Source organism: Rattus rattus, chromosome 6, assembly GCF_011064425.1.
Source record: "Rattus rattus isolate New Zealand chromosome 6, Rrattus_CSIRO_v1, whole genome shotgun sequence".
Lineage (NCBI taxonomy): Eukaryota > Metazoa > Chordata > Mammalia > Rodentia > Muridae > Rattus > Rattus rattus.
In genome coordinates this window covers 3,053,720-3,075,130 of record NC_046159.1, presented here as the reverse complement: position 1 = coordinate 3,075,130, position 21,411 = coordinate 3,053,720, and positions in this window count along the sequence as shown.

Here is a 21,411-nt window from a genome sequence, read left to right as displayed (position 1 = left end):
TCTCTCTTTGTTTTTTGGTTTTGTTTAAGACAGGTTTTTACTATGTAGCTGGAAATACTTTGAATTCAAGAGTCCTCTACCTTAGTCTCCCAAGTACATATAAGCCTTTGCCATCAGATCTGACTCCTGCTTTTAAAAGCTATCTTTTAAATCCATAAAGCCTAAAGTTTGAAAAACGTTCACTTTTACTTTTTTTTCATTTATTAATGTTTTGAGTTGGCACAAGGCAGAGAGGCCTCGTTGTGGCATTTCACACACACACTGGCACACACACATGTACACATACATGTACACACATGCACACACATGTATGTGTACACACATGTACAGACACACATGCACACACATGTACATGTACACACATGTACAGACACACACAGACACATACACATACTCACAGAGGCACATACACAAATGCATATGCACACATGTGCTCACACACACACTCGAGACATCCTGCTCTTACTCCTGCTTCACCACACCCCCCTCCCCTGTGCCATGGTGGTGCTGGTCCCTTCCCTCTTCCCAAACAGACCCATTTTTGCTTTTATGTCACATGTATTGTCTTGCTTCTTTTTCTCCCACTCGAGATTTTCTCCTCCATCTTAGTCCCCTTTCTACTTTTAAGACATACCCGTGTGCCCAAATCCAGATTCCACATAGGAGAGAAAATATGCATAATTTGCCCAAGAAAATATCCTAAGTATTCTTAAGCACTTTGTATTCGTATCTGTGTACTTAGTGGGAGATTTTTTTAATTTTTAAAAGTTACATTTATTCTTGTATATTTGCTATATGTCTATATTCATCATGTTATAGTGTTAATATATTTATAATTGTGTGCGTGTACATGTGTGCATATGTGTGTGTGCATGTGTGTGTATGTGCATGTGTATGTGCATATGCATGTGTGTGCATGTGTGTGCATGTGCATATGTGTGCATGTACGTGTGTGTACATGTGTGTATACGTGTGTGTGTGTGTGTGTGTATGTGTGTGTGTGTGATGGTGCACAAATGGAGTCCAAGGGCTAACTATCCAATCTCTCCTTCCACCAAGTGAGTTTGAGGGATTGCTCTCAGGTCATTGGAACCAATGCCTTCACCTGCGGAGCCATATTGCTAGCCCGGAGATTTCTTTTTCCCAACATCTTTCTTTAAGGTTGTTTTCTTTCTATTGTATGAGCCATCCTAATCACGAGTGTTATTGTATACAAACTTGATGTTTTTAATCTGTGCACAAGGACACAATGAATTACCTGGATTCATCCTCACAACTTATAAATTAATCCCATTCGAAGGTTTCTAGCTGAAAAAATGGCATCGCGAGGCTGGTGACGGGGATCCCGGGAAAAGACACTAGGCAAGCAAGCCGGGCAACCTGAGTTCAGTCGTAGGAACCCACACAAAGTAGTTGCAGAGAACAGATTCATAATGTGGTCCTCTGACTTCCACCATGCCCACACATATCGCATGCATGCAATGACGATTAATGAACTAAATTTAAAATCTCCTAACTGGAATTAAAAACCATTAGAGGTTATTTTTTGCTTGATGCTAAACATCCCACTTTATAGAGCAACTCTATTAAGATCAATGCTGTGGTATATAACGCTCAAAATATCTGTCTTCTAGTGGGGTTGGCTTATAAAAGGGAGACAATACAGGCTTCTTTCTGGCTTGTTAGCATAAAAGCCTAGTCAACAGGGGCCTCTTGCTGGGAGGACACTTGGGAAGAGGTCAGCAGGGATGGAAGCCTTGCTCCTGCTAAGCGCACGGAGTGGCTGAGGCCCGCTTCTGTCGCTTCCGGATTCGTGCTCCTGTCTGTACAGTGGAATTATCAGTCGGTTAAAAATGTCTGCGCTCCCGAGATGAAAGGACTGTGAAGTGCTATTCTCATCAGTTCTTTGAGGCACTTCAGAACCACACCACACAGGAAGCCTTCGCTGCCCATCCCCCTCGCCTCCTGTCTCTGCGGTTCCCAGGGCAAAGGCCTGGCTAGAAGCCATCGCACTCGGCTCAGCTTCACGAGTAGAGGGATGGGGCGAGCGGGCCCAGAGCATCGCAAAGACATTCTGACCGTTCTCCACTGCTTATTGCATCGGATTCTAGAAAGCGAAGTGTAGGGGTACTTAGCAGGGGGCGAGCTGGCTTTGTGGGCTTCAAGTGACTTCTCTCTGAAGTTGAGGGATCCAGGTGTGCTTGCCTTACAGCTGTCATGAGCTGGGATTTTATCGCCAGGAGATGTTTCTTCATGGATGCAGGCATGGCAAATGAAGTTTTAGAAATATTATCCCAACGTACCAGGCGGCGGGGGTGTGTGGCCTTAATCCCAGCACTCCAGTTCTGTATTCTTTTAAAGCACCGGAGGAGTTGTGCGTCTCACAGGAGGCTGACAAGGGAGTTTATCCGCGGTGGCTCACCCAGCAGCTTGGTGCAGAGTCAGGAAGAGCGTTACACCTATGACCCATGACGTTCTCTTCCCGCCTCTGAAGTGCCCCGCTTGAGTCCCCCCTCCCCCATGCTGCTCAGGCTCTCTTCCTCTTTCCTGGGGAGGAAACAGCCATCAGGCAACGTGGGTTCCAGCACAGTGACTGACGTCTACGCCAATTTCCCTGGACCTCTGGGGGCTTATGGCTTACTTCCTCTCTAGGTGAACTTCTTCGCTCACCCTGATATATCATCCTTTCCAGACCTTTCCATAGTCTTCATCTCTATTTGTCTTCTACCCCTAGGGTTTTCATGGCCTCCCAGCTTGGCCGCTCTCCTTTGGCTCTGCCCCATGATCTCTAGCCCCGTTCTCATATCCTACGCTTTGTCCCTGTGGCGGAGGGGTGGGTGTCGACTCTAGAGTCACCTGCTGAGCTGAACTGCCCGGGGGGGGGTCTTAATTACATTAACTGATGTGCCAAGACCCATCTTAGCTGTGTGCAGGACCAAGGATGGGCTACGTGAACTGAGAAAGCAAGCTAAGCTTTGGTGGACTCTTTCACTTTTGTTTATTGTGGAAGTGATGTGTCCGGCTTCTCCCCTGCCCCCGCCACACCTTCCCCCAGGATGAACTCCATCTCTGTGGAACTGCAAACCAACACCAACCCTTCCTCTTTGAAGCTGCTTCTATCCGAGTGTTTTATCACAGGATGGAGAAAGTGGCTAAGATATCGTCAAACCTTCATTGGGTATTTTGTTTTTGATCTGTTTTGAGCGAGATAAGGTCTTGCTACTTAGCCAAGGCTAGACCGGAACTTCCGGGTTCGCCAAAACTGACCTGATTTCCTGTTTGTTTCATCTCCACCTCTGAGAGCACCGGCATGCACCACCATGCCATGCTTTAGTTCTCGCTCCGCCATCTTTTTGTCTCCGGAGGATTTATTTATTCCATTTTGTTAATTTTCTGGAATTGCCCATCCTGGCTTCCTATCCCGTTCTAAAAGCAGCTTAGAGTGAAATGAAGCTTTTCACCTTGAAACTTTCTCCTCCAGATTGATGGGTTTCCGGGCTGCAGGAGCGACTGGGAACCCACAGCTCTAGCTTTTCTTTCTCCACAGATATTTAATCAGTGAAGAAAGCCCAGACTGACTTGGGCTTGATCCCTATGGTGAATATTAGTTGTGCCCTCCGGCTAGGAACCCAACTGTGGTGACTAAATCCACTGCCAAACTGGATTAAGAAATGCCTAGGGATTAGAGAGACACACCTATGGGTGTGTTCACAAGACATTTCTGGAGAGGGGTTGGTTAACTGATGGGGGAAGGGATGCCCTGAGTGTGGAGGGCACCGTTCTATGGGCTGGGGTCCCAGACAGAAGCAAAAGAGAAAAGTCCCTCCCTCTCCTCTCCTCTCCCTCTCCTCCTCTCCCTCCTCTCTCCCTCCCTCTCTTCCTCTCTCTTTCTGTCCCTTCTCTCTCCCTCTTTTCCTCCTCTCTCTCCCTCCTCCCCTCCCCTCTCTCCCCTCCTCCCTCCCCTCTCTCCCTCCCCTCTCCCTCTCCCTCTCCTCTCCCTCCCTTTCCCTCCTTCCTTCCTCCTCCCCCACTTGCTTCCTGATCTGCTGAGGTGGGAGCAAGCAGACACATCCCATATTCCTGCTGCCACCACTGTGACTTCCACATCGTCGTGGACTGTATCCCTTCAACCGAAGCCACCCCCCAAAAAAAAAAAAAAAAAAAAACCCCACAGCACAAGGACCTCCAGTAATCTACAGCTCTGTTTAATGGCTCAGGGTGGCTATCAGAACAATCTCGTTCATTCATTCCTCCGTTCCTCTCTCCTCCCTCCCTCCCTCCTTCCCTTGTTTGTTTAGTTTACACGTCTCTGAATGTGGATGCATACATGGCACAGCACACATGAAGAGGTCATGGGGCAGTTCGCCTGTATCTCTTCTTCCCTTCTACCATGTGGGTCCCTGGGGCTGAACTCAGGTCACAGAGCTTGGTGGGAGGGAGCCTTACTTACTGAGCCATCTAAGACGCGACATTTCTCTCTCTCCTCTTTGACAGAGCTTTGGAACAACTGGGCTACATTGCATAACCAACTTGGGACGTCCTTTTTGTGTTCAAGAAATTTTAAGTTTTGGGAAATAGTTATTAATTTGTCTGTCCCTGTATGCTAGGGCATCCCTCATGTCAAAGCAGCTTATGTTGATAGTTTTCTTGGATGTGCATCATGTCTAAACTTGAAACACAAATCTTTGAGCTTGAATTAGGGTTTCCATTCTTCCTACTTGGTCTCACAGGTGTGTGACTAATCTCACAGGTTTCCTTGGCGTCCAGAGAACACCAAGGAGAGAGAGTGGTGCGAAGTTGGCTTGCATCGTGTCAGGGTTGGAGCCCTTGACAAGCTGCCCTCCTCGTTCTAGGCCCAAGGCGAGTGTGGTGAGAGAGTGAAGGGAGGCTCACCTCCTAGTAGGCAGGAAACAGAGAACGAGACAGAAGAAAAGTCAAGAAACCATTCACTTCCTCCAGTCAGGCACCACCTCGCCCAGTATCCACAAACTCCCAATAACCCACTCAGGTAGGAATCCATTAATAGATTAGTCCATTGATTGGGACAGCACCCGGCCAGTCTAGGCACTTCCCCAAAGAGCCACCATGTGGGGGCTGAGTTCAACACAGATACCTTTTGGAGGGTACATTGTGGCTGAACTTTGACAGAGGTCTCTTACGGTTCTGCCGGCTTGTTCTGGAAAGTAGGAATAGAAAATGTCTCTCGGGAGTCTGGTCACCACGAGTCCAACCATGCTCCAGTGACGACATGGACAACACATATCAGACCATTTTTCCTTTTCTTTTTAAAAATATTTTTATGCACAAAATGTGCAGGGGATGGGGCAGGACCTAGGAGTACTGGGAAGTACAAGTAATCAGGGTATTTGTGTGAAATTCCCAAATAATCAATATGGAAATCTAACATAAATATTATGTTAAAATGTTTTTAAGACGTTTTGGGCAGTGTGAAATAATACATGTTTATAAAGCACAATTGCAGGCTGGAGAGATGGCTCAGTGGTTAAGAACACTGTTCTTCCAGAGGTCCTGAGCTCAAATCCCAGCAACCACATGGTAGCTTCAACCCTCTATAATGAGATGAGATGCCCTCTTCTGGTGTGTCTGTGCAGTGTACTCATATATAATAAATAAATAAATCTTTTTAAAAAATAAAGCACAATTGCTGGATTTTTCAAATATAGACTCATTTCTATGGTAGTTTTCTAAAAGTCCTTGTCAGACATAAAAGGTCCCCTCGTTGCTTTAGGAGTGGGAATTTATGAGCTTAGTCAGGATCCATTATTACTCTGCACTCACAGAAGCACAGGAAACGATACTGTGCATGGGCAAAGATTCCGGCTTATTAGTCTCTTATCCCCTCGTCTGCAAACGCACGGCACGGAGGTAAGAATTTAGCAAACACAAGTGGGTTTCAAAGACGGTTTAACTGAACTGTTTAGAATTCCATGCTTTAAGGAATTCTCAGGTTGGTATATGTGCCTAGAAAGTCAGGGCAGAAAAACTCATCCAGAGACCAGTAAAACCCACAAGCTAAGAACAGATCAGACTGGAGAACACAAGGAACCGGCCACAGCAAGGTTCTCCCTGCCGTGAGAGAGGCTGAAGCATTTGAAAATCTCGAGCAATTATGTGAACTCTGGGTACTGTTAGGAGGATGGCTTTGGCCATGTGGGTGCTGGAAAGAATATCTCTTTTCTTCCCAAGGGCGTCCAGAACAAGTTCCCATGAATGCCTGAAATACTTGGTGTGGTGTTCTTTAAAGTCTTGTCAGGAGGTTGTGCCCTAGACAGTCGCCCTCACCCTCTGTGCTTTAAAAACAACCATTGTCCTCGTCTGAATGTTCTTCTTTGGTGTTTGTTCTTGGGTACTTGTAGTGAGTCCATAGTCCTTTTTAAGTTTCTGGTTAGTCGTGTCATTCAAGAATGTTCCCTGTAAATGCAAACGTACCATAAGAGGTCTAAGAAGAGAAGACGTTAAGCTGGACTTGTTGACTTGTGCCTGTATCCTCACTTCTGGGAGAGAGAGCAGGCACTTGGATCTCTGAGCTTGCTGACCAGCCAGTCCAGCCAACCAGGCAAGCCATGAGAGGCTGACTGTTGAGGAAGATGCCAATGGTTGATCTCTCTCTCTCTCTCTCTCTCTCTCTCTCTCTCTCTCTCTCTCTCTCTCTCACACACACACACACACACACACACACACACACACACACACACACACCTCAAAATTTAGGATTGGACATTTTACTCCTTCAGGCTGCATGGGTAGGTGACCAAATAACCAACCAGAATTCCACACAGGGCAGTGTTTTAGGAGAAACAGAGGCTCTCCATGATAATGTGAATCACACAAGATCATTGAGACCCAACAGCAGAAATCGACTTAACCACGAGACTTGGCTGTTCAGCCTGGGGCAACCCAACCCTCAAGAACTTGAGGCTCCATCCAGGAAATGCTTTTACCAGCTGTGCTGGCTAATGTCACGTTAACTTGAGACAAGCTAGAGTCATATGAAAGGAAGGAACCTCAGTTGAGATCCAGGCATTTTTAAAATTAGTGATCAATGGCGGGAGGGCCCAGACCACGGAATAAACCCCACCCCTCAACTTGCAGTTTTGGTCATGGTGTTTTGTTACAACAACAGAGACTCTAGCAAAGACACCGACCAAGTTGGCGAGAATACTTGTACAGTTAAAGTAGGTGAGTGACCTACAGATTTAAAGGACAAATGGAAAGGTTCCTGGGGTTTTCTTGTAAGGGGAGGTTCTGATTGATGCGAACCCTGTCCCCCAATTGGTCCTTGCTTTGTCAATAAAGACCGAGGGCCAATTGCTGGGCAGATGGTACAGGTGGAACTTCCGGGTCCCAGGAGGAAAAGGCAGATGCAAGGAAGGAGAGAGGTTTTTCCACCACTGTGGAGGAAGAAGAATTTAGCAATCATGTAAGGCCTCAGGGAGAGCGAGGACCTGCAGCCTCCACTACAGGCGCGTGACCAAGGATGTTTGGCAGGGGATAGGTGGGCCAAGCCCCAGAGTTTAGAGTGTTAGAAGAGATGGAGATAATATCATGGTTTTTCTGAGGCGGGAGATATCTGTACCCAACAATTGTGCCTAGTAGGCAAGTTAAAAAGCAACAAAGTGTGTGTGTGTGTGTGTGTGTGTGTGTGTGTGTGTGTGTGTGTGTGTGTGTGTGTGTTGCAGGTTCAAGGGTCTCGGATGGGAGCTGGTAGCGCTACCCCTTCCGGAGCAAAGGCGGGTGGAACACCCCCCCCCGCCCCCGCAGCCTTTCCAGGTAAGAGCTAGCGGCCACTGATCCCACCACTGATCCCGGGGCAAAAGCAATAGCGATTTTAAAACTACACACAACATTCCCCCACCCCCATAATCAAAGATATAACAACATAAGACATTCCCAACCCCCCAAACCTTCAACCCCAGCTGAAACCCTGGAGGCCACTGTCACGCGAAAACCACTGAGAGAAAGTGAGAGATAAGCTAAGGGGCAGAACATGGACTTGGATCTGAACTTCTGAAAGGGTGTTTTAGGGCTAATCCTGTAGGAAACTCCATGTCAAGTGAACCTTCTGGGGTTAGGCTGCTTTAATTTAGCTGTGTTCTGCTCTTTGGTTTTGTTGTTGTTGTTTTCCTTAGCTCTAGCCCCTCACAGTGGATTGGACTGACCTGAAACCGTGTCAGAAATTAAAATAACGGAACATGGTGGCAGTTTAAGAAAACGGTTTCCGGTTTCTGCATCACTGACACAGCGCTGGTGAGATGGATCAGAGAGCAGTAAAGCGCTTTGCCGAGCGTGCCTGGCAACCTGAATGTGATCCCCAGAAATCACGTGAAGGTGGAAGGAGGGAACCAGCAGGGCCGTCCTCTGACCTGACATGTTTGCCCACACACACACATGGTAATAATAAAATAAAGCACTACGATTATGAAGTGACTATCCATTTTGGGCAAAGCCACGGGCAGGCAGTCTCATTCCTTATTTATCCCTAAGAAGCCCTGAGGAGGAAAAGCTGCAGAGGTTGCTGGAGAGAGAGGAAAGAGCGCTGAGGATCGGCTGGCCCTGCTCACTGGGTTAGCCTCAGCCCTCTCCAGGTGGGAGCAAGAAGGACCTCCCCTCAGCATAGAGCAGTGTGTGCATGGTCTCTGAGTGAAGCATTCTGCAGTTTCTCTTCTCTTGCCCTTTCTGTGTTCCTCTGCCGCTCAGTACCCTTGGTGGGCAGTTCCGACTTGGGTGGACAAGCAAAGGGGAGAGAGCCCCAGGGATGACATCATAAAGTGTTAAACCCAGAGTCAGTTCCTCCGCAGACACGGCTGATGTGACTGTCACCTCAGGCCAGAACCAGAGCCAGACCATACCTGCAGACAGCTCTGAGCTGCTCAACTATGGAATAATTCATTACATAATGAGAGTTAACGACAGCATGGGAGCAGAGGGTTTAGACGTTGGGGGTGGGGTGAGCTGGAGGGGACCTCTCAGCACCCACGGAGCTGTGTCTCCACCCCCCACTCCCTCTTTCCTGTCTTCATCTCCTCACCCTGAGTGGATACAGCCTCATGTCTTTAAAGGAAAAGAGTTTTTGTGCAACAAACAACGAGAGTTAAAACGAAAGGACTGGAAAATTGGGCTAAATTAAAATTAAGAACTATTCAAAGCCGATACCTCTAAGAAAACAAAGGCTGAAGTCTCGGCTATGGAAATAACAGTAAGGTAATAAATAATAAATGCCTCCTATGCGTTAAGGGCTGTGGAGATGGCTTAGTGAGTTAAGGTTCCCGCTGCCAATCCTGATAACCTGGGTTTGATGCCCAGGACGTGCATGACGGAGGGAGAGAGCTGACTGGAGAGAGCTGACTCCTGCGAGCTGTCTGTCACCTGGCACCAGGCATGGGTGCACATGCCTCACCCTCAGTGAATGAATGAGAGATTTAAAATGTTGTACTTTAAGTCTAACAAAGAAAAGGACAGCTCAAAAGGAAAGTGAGCGGGTGTTTCTACGTCACGCCACAAGTCGAAGGAACCAGCGAACCCAGGGAAGGGGAAGGGCCTAGAGATACTGACCCAGTTCATTTTCAGTCCAAGAGAGGTAGAACCCAAACCCACTGGGTAGAAGGAAAGGTCCAGGACTGGAGAGATGGCTCAGTGGCTGAGGGCACTTACTGCTGTCCCAGGGGACCTGGGCGCGCACTGGGCAGCTTACAGTTGCCTGTAACCCTACCTCCAGGGAACTTTTGTTTCTGGCCTCCCTGAAAAAAAAAGTCCACTTATGCCTCCAGTATGGTGTGTTTAGGTATAAACACAGTAAAGCTGTTTTTTTTCAATCTAGTAAGTGGTAATCTATAATCCATTAGCAGACATGGAAACCCTCACCTTCTGTTAACCGAAGTAGGACTCGATCCAAACTTCAGCCAACAGTAATGCATTCTCTCAGTGCAGTTGGCTCACATCGATGGAAGGGGTTAATTTGAGGTGGAATCAGCCTTGATATGTCTCAAAAGCAAACCAGAGAGGCTAGGGATGTAGTTCGACGAGACAGCGCTTGCCTCATCCTGACTGGACCCTAGTGTGTTAGTTCTTTTCCCTGTTACTCTGCCAAGATGGCCGGCAGAAAACAAGTTAAGGAGGACGGGCTTATTGCAGCTCCCAGGATGAAGGGCACAGACCACCATGGTGGGCACATCTGTCTGTTCATGGTAGGGCCACGTCCTGTTAAACTGCTTGGTCACACCTCAGGTGGACCTTCACGAAGCAGAGAAATACTGGTGCTTTGATGTCTGTCTGTCTATCCCCTCCCCTCTCCTCCCCTACATTCCCCTCTACCCCTCTTCCTTCCCCTCCTCTCCCCTCTACCCCTCTTCCCTTTCCCCTCTTCCCCTCTCCTCTCCTTTTTATTCAGTTCAAGACCCACAGCCCACCCACATTCAGGGCAGTTCTCCATTACCCACAATCCTCTCTGGATTATATTCCATTATTTCAACTCCAGCCAAACTGATCATAAAGTGAGCCAGGAATCACCTCTAACATGGGGAAAGCAAAAGATGAAACACAAGATGTGGAAACGCAGCTCAGTGTGGGAGCCTGGTGTGTGAGCCTGGGTTCAGTCCCGTTCAGACAGGGGCTTGGGGTACACAGAATCCAACTCGAAGCTCACATCCTTAATCTCAGTAAGACATGTGCAAAGTAAACTTGCACTCTTGGGCAAGTCTCAATTCCACTGGAGCCTGTAGGATGAAATTTAAAAGTGGCAGTTTCTTCTAACCTGGCTAGCTGCCAGACAACTGAGACAGAGGCATTGAGTTTACTAGCAAACTTTAAGCACGGCGGCGTCTGGGCAAGTTCTAAGCTATTCTAATCCTCTGAGCAAACTATCTACATCCCAGCCACAGGCCCTGTGCTACTGGCATTTTGAATGTCTCTGGCTTGCTCTGCTCCACGTGCGTCCTCATGACAATCCCCTTGGCGATTTCTCAAGCCCAACCTTATGGTGACCGGCTTCTTCCTCCACCTACCTCATGGCCCTTCACCTGGCCAACTCCTACCAGGCTCCTCTTTCTCCTCTGGACCCCTGGCTGGGGTCAGACCAGCCTTTCTATCTCCTCTGCCCAGTCATTGGCTGCTCAGCCTTTTATTAGTGGATCAGAGATAATTGGGGACACCACTTGACCCAGGAGATTCCTCAATATCCATGACAGTTCCAGAGTCTGGGCTGTAACTGGAAATCAGCGTCTGAATACACAGAGCACACTAGGACCCCCCAACAGGAAGCCACCAAAGCTACAGTTGCTTAACAATTCAGGAACAAATAGCAAGAAGGTGAGAGCTAGTCCTGTCAGGTAGGCTGTTATCGGAGCAGCAGAGGCTGGGGTGAGAGCTGGAGAGAGCACCAGGGGCCTTGGGTCCTTGACTTGGATGTGATTACACACCTAAGTCCCCAAGCTGTGTGTGTGTTGTGTGCTTTATTGTGTGTGCCGTGCATCTTACTGTGTGTGCGCGCATGCATGCATGCATGTGTTGTGCACCTTATTGTAAGTGTGCATTGCACTTCATGACAAAAGGGCCAGGTTTTATTTTATTTACCTTTTTGAGTTGTTGTGTGACTTCGTGGTGTGTGGGCATGTGTGCATGCATGGTCTCTAATGTGTATGGGTTCAGCACACATGTGCATGGGGGACGGGGAAAAAGAGCCCAACAAGGCTTTCTGGATTGCACATAACACACACACACACACACACACACACACACACACACACACACACACACAGAGGGGGGGGGTGGAGAGAACAGAATCTCTCACTTGAATCTAAAGCTCACCTGTTTGGCTCGCCAGCTGGTTCTGGGGTCCCTGTCTCTGTGCTGGGATTGCAGACAGGCTGGCACACTAGCCTGGCATCAATGTGTGTGCTAAGGATCTGAATTCCAGCTCTCACACTTGTGCAGCATGGACTTTATTGACTGAGCTATCTCCTTGGCCCCCTTTTCCTGAATTTTGAAAGACAGGATTGCATGCAGCCCAGGCTGGTGCCAAATTCACTACGTAATGGGCGCTGGCCTTGAACTCCTAGTCTCCTGGCTCTGTCTCCCAAGTGCTGGGATCCAGGCATGAACCAACATGCTTGGCTTAGATTTTATTTTAAAGAGTCTAATTCCAACATCTCCATCATTTTATTATGAAACAGCTAAAAGCCATAAAGAGATTTCAAAACTATGATGTACTGTGTGTTCCTGTACTTGCTACTTCCGTGAATAGCGATAGACAAATACCTACGAGGGCCAAAGGCTGCTCTCTACAGTGACAATCCTGGAGTAGCATGCCCCAGCTAAAATATCACGCTCCAGGGATAGGTGGCTATCCGCCAAAAAGCTCTGCACAAAGCAACCCGTCCTGTCTGGACCGGCTCTGCATTGAAAGTGGAACCAGATGACTTAGCTATTTCCTTTTTTAAAAAATTGACCAGCAGCGCTCACTGATAGGACATTGCATCAAAATATGCAAAGACAGAGCCAGAAAACTCAAGGTAAGATGGAAGCCCAAGGAGGCTCCCTGTGAAGGAAGACTGGGAGCAGCTAGACCTGCACGCCTAGCTATAAAGGGTTAAACAGCCACGCCTAGCTGGCCTTGCAGCTGACACCTTTAAACAACTGATGTTTCTTACTGGTGGCTCCTAAGACCTTTCAGTAGCAACATTGTATGGACTGGGTTTCAGAGATTGTTATATTTTAAGTCCTCTCTTTGTGGCTCCATGGAGAATCTTAAATTCCACATGCCCCGCATCTAAATTGTGTTATCTACTATTCTTTATAAACTAATAAAGCCATTCCTAATGCTGGCCTTTCTTCAGTGGTTTAGTGGTGTGAGTCGACACGGGCGGGCATCTCTCTGGAAGATGTTTATGTGTTCTCCTGAGCTGACATTTGGACTCCTGGCCTGACCTGAGAGTAAACTGCAATGCCCTCTTTCTCTCCACTGCCAAGCAGCCCCCTGGACATCTGACTGTATCTTTTAAATGTCTTCATGTTTGGGCTGGGTAAGGCTCATGGCTATGTCTGCATGCATGCCAACTCCAAGTTTGATTTCAGAATCAAGAAAAGTGCAAGTTTTCAGAGTCTTTGTGTCTTTGTTACTTTTTTTTTTTTTTGCTGGGATTAAACACCCAGATCAAGGCAGCTCAGAAACAAGCTTTTAATTTGGGGCTCTTGGTTCTAGATGGTTTGAGCCCGTGACCATCATAGCAAGGAACAGGCAGTAGGTAGGTAGACATGAACTATCTTCGTAACATTTTGTATACACACACATGCTCATGGATGTGCAGGTACCTCTGTGTACATTGCATGAACACACAGGCCAGGTGTCAACCTTAAGTGTAGGCACTGTCTACATTGTTTCTCCCGCCTCCCCCCACACACCCCTCCCCGGAGCTGGGGACCGAACCCACAGCCTTGTGCTTGCTAGGCAAAGGCTCTACCACTGAGCTAAATCCCCAACCCCTACATTGTTTCTTGAGATAGGGTCTCTGGCTGGCCCAGAACCAAGATGACTAGTGAGCTCCAGGAATCCACTTGTCTCTGCCTGGTCTCACTGATTTTCACATGTCAATAATAGCCGGTGCTCCATAAAACATAACTTTTTCCTTCTTATTATTTTTCTAATTTTTATGTACTATAGAAGTCACAGTAGCCGACAGATAAAAAAAAAATTACCTGGGGAGAACAGGATTTGGCTGCTGTGATGGTCAGCAGACCCTAGAATCACGTGGGAGATGCGTCTCAGGGCATGCTTGTGGGGGTTATCTTGCTTTTGTTTTCTGATGTGTGAAAACTTATCTTAATTGTAGGCAGGACCCTTCCTTGGGCAGCAGATCCTGGGCTGGTACAAAAGGGAGTGAATGATCTGAACGCTCGCTGCCTTGCTTGCCTTTTGTCCCTGGTCCCTGCTCCTTGACTTCAGTGCAGTGTAACCCTATCTGATCCTCAATGGAAGGTGACCTTGAACTCCTATCCAAATAAACCCCTGTCCTTTAGGTTGCTGTATTCTAACGCGGTCACAGGAAAAGAAATAGACACCTGCTTCTAAAGGGAACACAGGCCCTCCTATTTCAGACTCCCCTCTGTACTCAGTGCGTGATGGCTGCCACTTCCGCTACAACTGATTGAGACAGACTCCAGGCACAGCATAGTTTGTTTTCCTGTGGTGCTCTTACCTGTTGGGACAGGAGGTCCCCCTACCCCCAACTCCCAAACCCCGACTGGCTCAAAGGAAAGGATGTTTCCAGTTGTCTTCTCTCACAAAGAATGCCTAGAATTTCCTACACAGATGTAATCAGCTATTTTCCTCAGCCTTCTAAACTAACCCCTTTTATCATAAACGCTAATAAAACCAGCTTTCCTGTCACTTGACCCGAGGTTTTAAAAGTACTGCCTGAAGAGTCTGATTTAGTCAAAGGAACCTTCAGTTGTGGAGTCTATGACGGGGAACTAACCCTCGGTCACATGTTCTGCTTACCCGGACAGCGACAGTGGTACAAACCACCATCCTGTTGAACGGCTGCGGTTCCATCTGCCCCTCGTGTGACCCCGATGGCCTTTCACTCCCTGAGCATGTCGAGACCTTTTAGATTTGTAAGGGAAGAAGAAAATAGATAACCAGGGCCCTCAAACAAGCTATATGACAGCACTCTGGTCTTAGGATGTGATGTAAGACATACGGTGGGTCTGGGAAGGTAGCTCCCCCGTAGGCCCAGTTAGCAGACTGCGTGTCTTTAGAGCGAAGCCCTGGGTCAGTCCCCAGCATTGTATAAATAACACGTGGTGGAGCCTGTAAGTCCAGCAGTGTGGAGGAGGATTGCAATTTCAAGGCTATTCTTTACTCAAGAGAAAGTTTAAAGCTAGTCTATACAACAGAAGATCCTGTCTCAAAACAAAACAAAACAAAAACAAAACAAACAAAAAACCCCACAGAGAATGAAAGACATGACAGATTTCCTTTGGTTAAAAAAAAAATTCTTTTTTCTCTCAATATCAAATCTTTAGTTAGCCTCAATGAAATCACCTTGGGGATATATATATATATATATATATATATATATATATATATATCAGGTCATATTAAAAATAAAAGCCAAAACCAAGGGCCAGTGTGTGATAGCTCACTGGGGCACTGTGGGAAGGTGCTTGCTGCCAAACCTGACAACCTGAGTCTGGTCCCCAGAACTCTCAGAAAGACAGCCCAACACTCCCAAGTTATCTTCTGACTTCTGCATGCACACAGCGGGTTGTGAAGGCGATCTGGCTGCACAGCTGTCACCCCAGTGGCCATTGCATAGGGTTGATTTGGCTGATCTGGCTGGCTAGGCAGTGTCCCCTTCCTCCCTTACCACTCCAGAGGACAACATTCCCCGAATAGAAGAGACCCAGTCTTCAGTCAGGGCTGCAAGAGTGACTGCGATCCCCTGCTAGATCCTCCAAATGAGCCCACATGTGCACAGGTAACACACGCACGCCCACACACATATGACACAAGGTAAATACACACATGCTTGTAAGAGTTTCAAAGATGTAAGTGAAATCCAAATACTGCGGAGGACTCTCTTCCTATACTGGCCATCCGTGGATGATTGAACTGTAAGATTTAGGGTAGGTGGGCTCCCAGGAGCCCTGTCTCTGAGCCCCAGTAGCTAGCATTAGAGAACTATAGCTTAAGGGACAGGAAGACAAGCTACAGACACAGAGCCAGGGCCACACCTCCACCATCTCTAGCTTGTGCCTTCCTCTGCCTGCTGGCTCTGTCTTTGGTCTTAAAACAAGGAAACTGCAGCCAGCCAGGTGCCAACTGCAGATGCAGCGTAAGAGGATCCAGACGGTGACATCACTGTCCTCTCTGTGTGTCACCCAAGATGGCATTTCCCAAAGCCCCAAGGCAGCCATCCACCTTAGGAGGATCATGTTACAACGCTCTAAATCAGTCTGTGACTGCACATCAGCGTGGCTACTCAGAACACTGAGACCCGGAACTGTTGAGTTAAATAGGTCTGACGGTCCTATCCCTGGGAGTGGGGACCCAAATAAAACTGGAGTTCTGTTAGGATGAAAAAAGCAAAGGAATTGGCTGTTGACTAGGCCAGCAGATGGCCACTTTGTGAGGTGGAACTGGGAATTGTGGGAATTGCACAAAGTGTGAAAGTCCTAGGTTGCCATGGGTTCTTCCCAGGTATGGTGGCCACACCCGGGATGCCACCCATGGAGGCTGAGGAGGCAGCTGCTTCCGGTTTGAGGTCAGGGTTGGTATCCTAGTTTGCATTCTAGTATTGAGATAAGATACCACAACTGATGTTTATAAAAAGATAAAGAGAGAAGGGGATATGTTCTATGGAGGTGTGGTGAGGTATGGGGAAAGGTGGAGCTTCAGCGGGCCCATGCTAAGGCATCCTTTCCCCCTGAGGGACCAGACACGTGATGGTATAGTATAGAATAGAGTTTATTAAGGGCATGGGGAGGGGAGTCTAGAGGGTAGCAGAGGCAGAGAAAGGGAGAGAGAGTAGAGGAGTAGAGGCCACCCATGAGCTCATGGAGAGAGAGGGGGGGAAGGGAATGGAGAGAGAAGGGGAAAGGGAATTGGGAGAGAGAGGGAAAGAAAAGAGGGAGAGCAGGAGCAAGAAGGCAAGGGCAAGAGAGAGAGAGAAGGGGGCAAGTAGCCCCTTTTATAGTGAGTCAGGCACACCTGGCTGTTGCCAGGTAACTGTGGGGCAGAGCTTAGACAAAATGCTAACATTGACCTAAAGCAACTTGTATAGGAATGGGTTCATTTGACCACATTGTTCATTCACAAGCCACCACAAAGGGAAGTCAGGACAGGAACTCCAGGCAGGAACCTGGAGGCAGGCGTTGAAGCAGAGGCATGGGAGCACGGCTTACTGGCTTGCATTCTTATAAAGTTAGGTTCACCTGCCCAAGGGCAGCACCAACCACAGTGAGCTAGACCTCCCCACATCAATCATTCATCAAGAGAACCACTCACAAGTTGACCTAGGCCAATTGGATGGAGGCGTTTGCTCAGTTGCTGGACTCTCTCAACTTAGATGGCCCTAGCTTGTGCCACGCTGATAAAAATCTAACCTTCACACTGAGCTACAAAGCAAACCAGAGGCCAATCTGAGCTACAATGTAGCAAGATCCTGCCTCAAAGGACCAAGATGAATCAAACAAAAAAGATTCTGCAGACAAAATGCAATGTGTATCCTTCAAGTTAACAAAAGAAAGTTAATGTAGTGCTTGCATGGACAGTTAATGTTTTATCTTCTGATGCCAAGAGTAGATTATATGTTTCACATTTACTATCTAGAGAGGGGAGCCTCAGTCATTGTGGCTGTGCTTTACCCATTCATTTATATTTCCCATAGACTCCTCACCAGATCTGAGAGCAGCTTTAGGGTTTGGAGGACAGGCTGGGAAATTCGAGGCTTGCTTGGCCTCGGCTGCTTCATCTCCCTACATGGTAAGCAGTGTTCCCAAGCCCCTGGCATCCGTACCTGTCACACCTTCGCAAATAGCTCTCCAATTATCAAATGGGAGCGGAAAAAAGGAAAGGAGAAAAAAAAAAAAAAAAAACAAGACAGCAGAAGACAGAACACATTCACCTTTCTAGCAGACAAAACAAAACTTTTAAAGAATGACATCTACTTTTCAAAGTAAAATGAAAACATTTTAACAGTCAGAGTCTTGGAGTATGTCTTTATAATTAGATCATCTATGAAGGTCCTCAGTGTTTGCTGTAGTATTTTATAGACAATATTTGCTTGGATATTTTATACAGAGAAACATAAAATAAATTCATTTTCTACTGTCAAATTGTAATAACCCCTTGCTTACTTGGGGAATATTTCAAAGTAAACGCCCTAAGGGCTAGAAACAAAGGTCTTTGAAACCTCTCTCCTCTAGAAATGCATTTGAACAGAAATTTTTACTTATATGCAAATATCTTAAAGTGGTAGGACATCAAAGTGAGAAAACCATGCAAAGCTACAGGAAATGTAAGAGAATTTCTTCACAATGAATCGGTTCTGTCCAAGTTGATTAAATAAACTCATTGAAAAAAGACAAGGGAGGGTGATTCAGTCAGAATTGAAGACAGCAGCCTGGAGACAAGAAAGGAGAGAAACATCTTTGCCTAACATCAAATGAGAGCTTTTCCACCCAGAACCAAAGCTCGCTGTAACCAGACTTCGTAAAAGGGACTTTTATTCACCTGATGTAATTGTCATCTCCAAGGTTTACTAATCCAGGCCTAGTCCTAGAAGCTTCTAGCCTCCGTGTACAATCTAATCTAGGCTTAGAATGTTTTCAGCCTCTGAAACTCACTTCTGAATAAGCTCTTCACTTCCTAGTTCTTTCTGAACTCTGCCTGCCTGGTTCAACTCAGCTGTTCTGGTTCAAATTCTTCTCCTAGCTGACTGATTCAACCTGGCTTCTCTCTCGGCCTCTAACTTTTTGTTCTCCTTGGCCTCAAACTAATTATAGCAATCTGTTCTAATCTTCTGGGTCCTCATTCTCTGGTTCATGCTGTCTTTACCTATGTCTAGCTTGTTTTCTCTCTCTGCAACCTGTCTCTCTATAACTGTCTCAGGAAAACTGCCTGTCTCTCTCTGCACTGCTCTCTCAAGTCGCCTCTCCTTCCTGTCTCTTCTTGTGAGAGGTTGGGAGTATTCTACCTCTGACTCATCCTGTCAAATCCTTCTCTGATTCGTCACTTTGTCTGCCCCTCAATTAGTCATCACTTTCAAACACGGCTGCTTCCTTCTACCAACTAACTGTGCTTTCATTGTTTAGGATTAAAGTCATGTGCTACGCCACAACTAGAAACAGATATTTTTTTCCAGTAAATAACACAATCTCGGCTTCACAGTGTGATCAGATATCCCATAACAAGGCTCCTAGTCACCCTCATCTTTTCACATTTTAGTCACTAGGTGCCATGTGAAATTGCCTGTGCCACCATGCTGCTGTTTGTCCCAACATTTGGTTCTCAGTATATTCAAATTGTTGTTCTTCTTCTTTTTTAATGTTTATAGAAAGCAAACATATATCCTCACTCTGGCATTTGTTTGTATTGTATTACACTCAATTTTCCACACCTATGTTTTGGGGGAAAGTTAACCAATCTTCACCATCAAGTTGACAGGATTTAAAATCACCAGGGAGACACAGCTCTGAGTGGGTCTGAAGGTGGCTTTAAAGAAGCTGATTTGAAGAGCACCAGTGGCCAATGCTCTCTGCTCCCTGGCTGCAGGCAGAGTGTGACCTGCCACAGCAGACTGTTACCACCGTGCTTCCCACCATGATCAACTCAACCCTGGAACTGTCAGCCACACTAAGCCCTCCCTCCCTTCCTTCCTTAACTTGTTTTTATCCAGTGTTTTGTCTTGGTGACAGGAAAAGTAACAAACGCACTTTCCCTTATGTATCAGAGGAAAAGGAAAAGTAACAAATGCACTCTCCTTTATGTATCAAAGTAAACTGTAGCCACAGGGAAGCTCTCCCTTCCCTCCCCTACATCCCCCTCCCCCGCCCCTACTCAACCTGAGTGTTCAGGAGCTCGAGATCAGTGTTTTCGAGCCTACAGTTTCCTTTCAGGCAAAAGTGTACATATTGGGGGAGAGATGGCCCCGTCGTGAAGAACACATACTGACTGCTCTTAAGGAGGGCACAAGTTTGGCTCCCATCACCCACATGGATGCCCTGTAACCCAGCTTGGGCATCTGACACTCTCCTCTGCACTCCTCACACACCTGCCCTCATATGTGCACACATGTACACACACACAGACACATGTGTACATATTCAAGAAGCATTATTCCGTTTTTGAGAGCAGACAAGCACACTGACCCTTTCCCCTCTACTGCTGCAAAGTATGCTTTGTATGAACAGCAATTCGCTTATCCGCTCTCCTGCACACAGACATTTGAGGTGTTTCCAGTATGTGGCTATGGGTAATAAAGTTGTCTTCTTTGAAATATGTCTTCATTTTTTTCTCGGGTAAATAGTGGAACTGCAAGGTCCTAGCATAGCTGTATATTTAACTTTGCAAATTATATGCAAATCTCTTCATAAATAAACACCAAGGTTGTTCTTAGAGTTTACATTTCTCCTGCATGAGAGTTCTGGTGGCTCCTGCATTTGGTATGGCAGAAATTCTCATGTTAGACTTTCTGGGGAGTACACAGTTCTATTGTGGTTTCATTTGGATTCTCCCAGGGGGCTAATGCTACTGTGTGCCACGTGGGCACCCTGAGTCTGTTTCCTTCCTTTCAGGGTATCTGTTCAAATCTTTATCATTTTTATTATTCATTATAGAAATTCATTACAATCCTGTTTCACAATCCTGTTTCAGAAACTGTAAGATTAAGTTTCTTTTCATCCATCTTCAGTATAGCTACTGATTATCTTTTGATAATTTTTGTGAGATGTTAAATTTTGTGTAGTTTAAGTTATACAAAGTTTCTTTCCTGGTTATTGCTTTCCCGTCTTATCAAGGGAACTTTGCCTGTTTCCAAGTCACAAAGATACTCTGTTTCCCCCTGAAAGTTTGGCTTCTGCCCTGTCTGTTTCCTGTGTTGTTATAAAATACTCTGACCCAAAGTAATTTAGGGGAAGGAAGATTTTATTTGACTTATATATCCAGTTTACCATCTATCACTGAGGAGATCCACATGGAAACTCAAGTAGGAACTTGAAGCAAAAGCCATAAAGGAATGCACCTGTCAGCTTGCCCATGCTTCATTTACTTTCTCACCCAGTCCAGGACCATCCTCCTAGGGAATGGTGCTGCCTATGGTGGACTCAACCCTTCTACATAAATTGGCAATGGAGACATGCCCTGGGAAACCCTTAGGTGAGCCTCCTTTCCTAAGTAACTGTGTCATGCTGACAGTCGACTGTAATGAGGACAGGTTTTGTGTTTAGAACATAATCCCACCTGACTTATTTCCTGGGTACTGTGTGAGGTAGAAAGTAAGATTCATATTGAGAGATGTTTTTTTCAAAGCTGTCTATTGGCAAGAACTGCTCTCCCCACAGACTGCTTTAGTGCTTTGTGAGAACTCAAAGCACCTCGTGCACACGGATCTGTCTTGGCATTTGTGTTTCCACTGTTTATGAGAGTAGCACAGAAAGTACAAAGGACCAGACATTCTAAATTACAAATGGTTTGCTTTTTGCAAGTTAGGGTTGTAAGTCATTTGTATTTCTTGTACTTATGGCAAGGTATTCGTATCTTCTTGAAAATTTACTGGACTATTATTTTAAGGTTATTAATCGATACGTGCATTTTGTGTGTGCATGAGGTTCTTGTTTGTTTGTTTTTAATCTCTGTGTGTGATTTTTTTCAGGGCTTTCTTGTAGGTTGAGGAG